General features: G+C 38.6%; 1 long non-coding RNA gene across 1 annotated transcript in view; it reads left to right on the plus strand.

Moving 5' to 3' along the window:
• The window catches only part of LOC128250709 (uncharacterized), a 27,677-nt gene extending 20,349 nt beyond the window's left edge, over positions 1-7,328 (plus strand). Inside the window, exon 3 of the long non-coding RNA XR_008266714.1 lies at positions 6,216-7,328. This is a non-coding gene — a long non-coding RNA (uncharacterized LOC128250709). The remainder of the gene's footprint in view (positions 1-6,215) is intronic.
• The last annotated feature ends 18 nt before the right edge of the window (positions 7,329-7,346 follow it).

Below are 7,346 nucleotides of genomic sequence, written 5' to 3' on the forward strand. Positions count from 1 at the left end.
TGTATATATATATGTATATGTATATAAGAAAGGGACAATGAAGCATCCAGATAGATGATACAAAGAAAACAAGGATAGGTCATTTGGAGTTTTCTTTGTATCATCTATCTGGATGTTTTGTTGTCCCTTTCTTGTATCACCTAACTGTCTGGATGTTTTGCATTCTTGTCCCATTTTGTATTATATATATATATATATATATATATATATATATAGCAGCATACATACACTTTGTCTCTTATAGATGTGTGTATATATATATATATATATATATATATATATATAGGGTGAGAGAGAGAGAAAATATAATAAATAGATAGACAGGCAGACAGAATTCATATATGGTTTCACTTGGATGCATGCATGGCAATGTGGTTTAGAAGTTTGTTTCACCATCATGTTTCTGGATTCAGTGTCACTGTATGGTGCCGTCAGTACCATAGGAAAGCTATGCAACCAATGGTGTCTACTTCATTTGTAAAATTATGTAGATGGAAGCCACTTTAACTCCAGATCAACCTCAATAAAATTGGGTTGATGGAAACTGCATACATTGAGTGCACTGATTCTCAAGTGGAACACAATCTATGGCCTGATCTAATGCCACTGTCTTTTCAGTTTAGTACACACACTGCATCCACCTCAATCGCCATCTCTATTCATCTGTCACACTAAATTCACTGTAGTACATTTCTTCTTTCTTCACTAGCTGGTAACTGGAATGGGAGGCTGTCCTCTCAACCAATATGCTGCCGTGGGTGCCATTGGATGATGGACTCTGGTGATGATGTTATTCCATGCTTCCCAATCCAAGGTGCTGTCCTTAGCATTCTTGAGGTCAAGGTGCCGCAAATTCAGGTCTTCCTAAATTTGTTTTGTCCATGTCTTCCTTGGTGTGCTGTACTGGATTTTCCAGTGCATGGGACGTTGCTGTCACAAAAGTTGGTGTGGTAATCTTCTGGTGTTCATCCTGCAGTTGTGGCCAAACCACTGTAGCCTATACTGCCAGACTTGGTCTTCAATGGCCAACTGCTGCTGGCATTGTTCTTGGATGTTGTTTGAGATTCACTTACCTGCCCATTCACATTTTCTGTTCCTCCATCTCTATTCTCTCTTCCATATTCACCTTATACCCTGACCCCACTCTCTCTCTCTCTCTGTCATACTTTCATATCCCTCAATACTATACCCCACTCAATTGACAGTATCTTGTCTTGTGAGTATTTGGTGTCCACACCAGAGCTAGTGCTACATAAAAGGCACACAGTAGACTCTGTGAAGTGAGTGGCATTAAGAAGGGTATCCAGTTGTAGAAACCATGCCAAAGCAAACATTGGAGCTTGGTGCAGTCTTCTGGCTTGCCAGTTACTGTGACACCATCCAACCCTTACCAGCATAGAAAAAGGGATGTTACATGAGGAGGAGGAAGAGGATTTGGCCCTTCATTGCCTCCAGTAGAGTTCAGTCTGTTGCAAGCTTTGGAGCCAGGTCTGTTCCAAGGATAATTCTCCCACATTTCATCCCAGCAGTTTTATTGAGGAAGCAGAGAACACAGACACACTGATTGTTGTTGCCCTTCTTCCTTTAACTAAACATAGAAATATGGATACTTGATTTCTTTTGTCTTAAACTGCTGCATGACAATATTAACTACCACTATTACTACTGCCGCTGCTGCTGCATCACTGTGAGGTATATTAGCAGCAATAGCTGACCTCTAAACAGCAGAATTATAATTCTCGGTTAAGAAATGTTACAATTAGTTAGACATCAGAGATACTTCCTTTTTTTCTATTTTTTCTTTCTTCTTTCACCTCAAGTCTTTTATTCTTTCCTTCCCGCTTTTCTTGTTTTCTTTCTTTCTGCTTTCCTTCCTTCTTTCTTATTTTTTTTCTACATTGCTTTTCTTTGATGCAAAAAATATTTTAAATTTAAGAAATAATGATTATTATTATTGTTGTTGTTGTTGTTGTTGTCATTAATGCAGTGAGCTGGCAGAATTGTTAGTACACCAGACAAAATCCTTAACAGTGTTCTATTTGTCTTTCTGTCCTCAAATTCTTCCAAGGTCAACTTTGCTTTTTTCATCCTCTCAGAGTCGATGAGGTCAATAAAATAAGTACCAGTTGAACATCGTGGCTGATGTAATTGATTTACCCCCTCCCCGAAATTACTGGCCTTGTGCCAAAATGTGAAATCATCATCATCATCATTTAACATCTATTCTACATGCTTCCATGGGTTGAATGATTTGACTGAAAACTGGTAAGCTGGGGAGCTGCACTAGGTTTCAATCTGATTTGGCAGGGTTTCTACAGCTGGATGCCCGTCCTAACGTCAACCGCTCCATGAGTGTAGTGGGTGCTTTTTGCATGCCACCGGCAAGGGTGCCAGTTATGAAACACCAGCATCAGCCATGATTACAATCTTGCTTGCTTGACAGGTTTTCTCAAGCACAGTATATTGCCAAAGGTCTCAGTCACTTGTCACTGCCTCCGTGAGGCCCAAAGCTTGAAGGTTGAAGGTTGCCAGATATGCAACACTGGCATTGGCCACAACTACAATTTCATTTGGTTTAATGGGCCTTCTCAAGAAAGCATATCACCCAACATTTAAAGGGTGCTTTTTATGTGCCACCAGCACGAGTGCCAGTTACATGACACTGGCATCAGCCACAACTTACGATTTCACTTGGCTTGCCGGATCTTCTCAAGCATGGCATATCACTTATCATTGCCTCCATGAGACCCAACGTTCAAAGATTATGCCTCATCACCTTGTCCCATGTCTTCTGCAGCTTCCCTCCACAGATAGAGATCAGCACTTCTTCACACAGCTGTCCTTGTCCAAATGCATTACATGACCATACCAGCACAGCCGTCTCCCTTGAGCATCACACCTGATGCCTCTTATGCCCAACTTTTCTCTCAAGATGCTTACATTCTGTCATACATGCACACTGACATTGCACATCCACTGACAGTGCACAATTCTGTCAAGCTTACACATGTCCTCAGTGGTCACAGACCATGTTTCATTACTGTGTAGCATGGCTGTTCACACACAGGCATCATACAATCTGCCTTTCACTCTGAGATAAAGGCCCTTTGTTACAAGCAGAGGTAGGAGCTCTCTGAACCTTGCCAAGCCTATTCTTATTCTAGCAGCTATGCTCTCAGAACATCCACCTCTGCCACTGACTTTGTTCCTAGGTAACGGAAGCTATCAGCTACTTCTAGTTTTTCCTCCTGGCATTTGATGGAGTCTGTTTTCTGTACATTTTTAGTGTTAATTGTATTTGTTCACCTTCCACACACGAAAAGTATTTTCCCTGTTAACCTTCCTCTGATATTGCTGCACCTCTTATGTACACCAGGTACATCTTATGGAATTACTACCTATGCCTTTTCTACAAATCGAGCAGGGTCATCTACCTGAAGGGACTTGTGATTTGTCTGCTCTCCTACTTACTAAGACTTCGATCTTTGCTAAATTAATTCTAAGGCCCTTTGATTCTAGACCTTGCTTCCACACCTGAAATTTCTTCTCTAGTTCTGGTAAGGATTCAGCTACAAGAACAAGGTCATCAGCTTAGAGAAGCTCCCGAGAGCAACCCATCTTAAATTCTTGTTTATTGCCTGGAGGACTATGATGAACAAGAGGGGGCTGAGGACTGATCCTTGGTGAATCCCTACTTTTACCCTGAATTCCTTGCTATACTTATTGCTGTCCTTCACCTTACTGACAGCATGGCTTGTACAGCTCTCACCAACCACTCATCTATCCCTAGCATTCACTTGGACCACCAGATAAGGGATCAGGACTCTGTCAAAAGCTTCCTCTATGTCAACAAAAGCTAGATACAGGGGTTTATTTTTGGCTAGATATTTCTCCTGCAGTTGCCTAACCAGGACTTTAGCATCAGTTGTGCTCCTGCCTGGCACAGATCTGAACTACATCTTATCTACACTAACTCTCTCCCTAATTCATTGAGCTATGACCCTTTCTGTGACTTTCATCATGTGGTCCAGTAGTTTGAAACTTCTCTAATTATTCCTGTTTAAGGCATTACCTTTGCCTTTGTAGCAGTTGACTATGATGCTGCTACACCAATCATTAGGTATGACTCCCTCATGGACAACCTGATTAACTATACAGGTGTGATTAACTATGAAGTTGGATTAACTATTTGGGTGAGATTAACTATTATTATTTTATTTTGGTTTGACTCAGGCTTAGTCTTATTCCTGGTAGGATTTATGTGGGTAGCAGATTACTACCTGTAACCTTAGGTATCCACAAGTTTTTGGTAGTCTTTCAAGTGCTTAGAAACCTCCTGATAATCCTTGTTGTCCCTAAGAGACAGATCTACAAGACATTCTATTCCAATCTCCTTCAGCCATTTCTCTATATCTTTGCTTACTGTTCCCAATGCACTAATTATTATAGGCACAACCTTTACAGTTCTCATACTCCAAATTCTTCTTATTTCAAATTTCAAGGGATTGTATTTTTTTGTTTTTCATCCTCTTTCTTTATGATTTTGGAATCAAACATCCATAAACCACAGGTTGTTTACTTTCACCCTGCCTAGCATGTACCCCACACACATCTTTATTAAAACACTCATTAGTGGCAGTATGCAGACAATAAATATTATTATGATTATTATTATTATTATTATTATTATTATTATTATTATTATTATTATAGAGTGGATTGACCAATCCATTAAAACATTGAACAAAATGCTTTGCAGTATTTGTTCTGGTCTTCTACCATCTGATTTCAAATTCCACTAAGATCAACTTTGCCTTTCATCCTTCCAGTGTCAATAAAATGGATTTCCTGTCCAGTACTACAAGCTCCACCACCATTATAAACACACGGACCTCCATCGTGGTTTTTCCACCATTACAACCCAAGAGTTCAGCAAAGACAACACCAAACTATGCACTCATAAACACACATATGTAGGTGCATCCAAACATGAGGTTAAAGATTTGGTCACCAGCCCAATACCTCCTCCAACCCATCCACCCCAACACACATACCAACCCTAACCAACTTTTACTGGCAAATACAACAATCGAGGTTCTTTTGATACAAGAGAAGACTTCCTCTCTTAACTAACTTCATTTCACCTTTTTCACAGCACCCACTAACCAGACGTCATACTTCCTCACCTCCAATATCAGAGAACAGTCACTATTTTTCCACACTAGCCATCTCTGATGTGATATCCTGTGTGAAAACATTTAGTAAGATCAGCTGTGATGGATCTATAATAGCATATACTTTCATTAATATATGCACTGAAGTGTGTGTGTGTGTGTGTGTGTGTGTGTGTGTGTGTGTGTGTGTGTGTGTGTGTGCACGTGTGCATGTGTGTGTCAGTGAAGGCATGGCTGTGTAGTAAGAAGCTTGCTTCCCAATCACACGGTTTCAAGTTCACTTCTATTCTACTATAGACCCTGGCCAAGTAAAACCTTGTGAGTGGATTTGGTTGGTAGAAACTGAAAGAAACCCATCATATATATGTACATATGTGTTTGTGAGAGTGTTTATGTTTGTGTTTCCTTGTCTTGACATCACATGATAGTTGTAAATGAGTGTCATTGTCAGACAAGTTATGTCAACCAGTTTCAATATTCTACAAAGATTTGCCTGGCCATAGGGAAAGCTTGCAAGAGTACAAATCCTGAGATAGACTAGCATATATATTAATGGGTCCAAAAAATGTTCAGTGTGTTCTCTTGAAAAACTATCTTTTAAAAAACTCAAGAACCTCCAATGACTACACAAATTTCAGGAATTTAAAAGTAGACCACTGGACAGTTAGTAAACCATTAACATCTTGTTTACATGTGCTTGACATTGAATTATTGTATCATTGGTTATCTCCCTTGTGTTTTCCCTCTTGTCTTCTTTTCTAGCATCTCTTGCTTAAATGTTATCAACTCAAAAGACAACTGACAAACAGTTTTGTTTTCAGCTTGATAAATGGAAGAACAAATTATTATTTCAACCAGGAAACCTTGGGTAGCTGTATTTACAAGATTTGTGGTTTTTAATTATAAGTGTGTGTGTGTGTGTGTGTGTGTGTGTGTGTGTGTGCGCGCGTACAGGGTGAGGCAAAAGTCACACACCATAGGAATTAATTAATTAATAATGTTTTAAAAGTATAATTTGCTCTTATATTTTCTTATTTGCAGAAACAATTTTGATGAAGTAAGATGGGTGAAAAACTAATGAAAGATGAACAAGTTACCTTAGTGTTCATATATGGCAGTGGTTCCCAAACTTTTTAGAGACGCGACCCACTATTTATGACACCAGTTTATGGCGACCCACTTAACTCTATTGGGTAAAAACATTAATGAAAGAAACAAATTTATTTCAGATTACATTTTCGTTGAGGCCTGTGAGAAGGATGAGCCTGTTTCTTGCTTCGCTCGATAATAGAATTAACATCAGGTTCAATGCGTGATGCATCGTGGTCATGGATCTTCTTCAACACCATTCCATGTAAATCCCATTTTTAAGTACTCGTAATCATACTTTCTCAATACTTTTCTTCGCTTTGACTGGACTTTTCTTCGTTTCAATTCACTGAAGACTCGTCGTCATCAACTTCAACTGACTTTTTTAACCATTTATCCATAAAATAAAGGACTGAGTAAATACGAAAAAATCGAATTTAGAAAGATAGACAATTTTGACTTACCGATAAATTTGACAGAATTAAAGTACAACGCTTGAGATCATGCGTCACTCTATAATTAATAATAAGCGTCGTTTCAATCGATATGCTGCTATTCAAACCATTTATCAGATAGACTCTATTGATCCATCTACCGTCTAGCTGCTGTCTATTCCAATCATTTCATTGGCTAATTAATAGCCTCCTGGTGATCACTCCTATACTTTTTTGAATAATTTATAAACTTATTAGTGAAATCCATACTGTCTTATTTATTTAAATTCTTTACTATTTATATTAGATGTGAAACAAAACGTTTTATAACTGTTTCAACGTCTCCATACCCTATGGGCAGGTATTAACTCTAATACAAAACCTCGAAGCAGTAACTGTTATCGGCTTGATCAGTGTTGTACTGCGCCTAGTTAAAGTTCTCTATAAATAGGTAAGAACAGACTTTTCCTTTTTACGAATACGTACGAATAAATAACTTGAGAAAATGACCACCTCTGATTTGTTAAGTTCGTGAAAAAAGTCTACTGCTTGATAAAACAACCAGTCTGGTATTGAAAACATGAGTCTTGAACTATCTTGATAGACAGCAGTTAATCAAAGCTAATGCGTAATTTTATAACTTTTTGCG

Source organism: Octopus bimaculoides, chromosome 24, assembly GCF_001194135.2.
Source record: "Octopus bimaculoides isolate UCB-OBI-ISO-001 chromosome 24, ASM119413v2, whole genome shotgun sequence".
Lineage (NCBI taxonomy): Eukaryota > Metazoa > Mollusca > Cephalopoda > Octopoda > Octopodidae > Octopus > Octopus bimaculoides.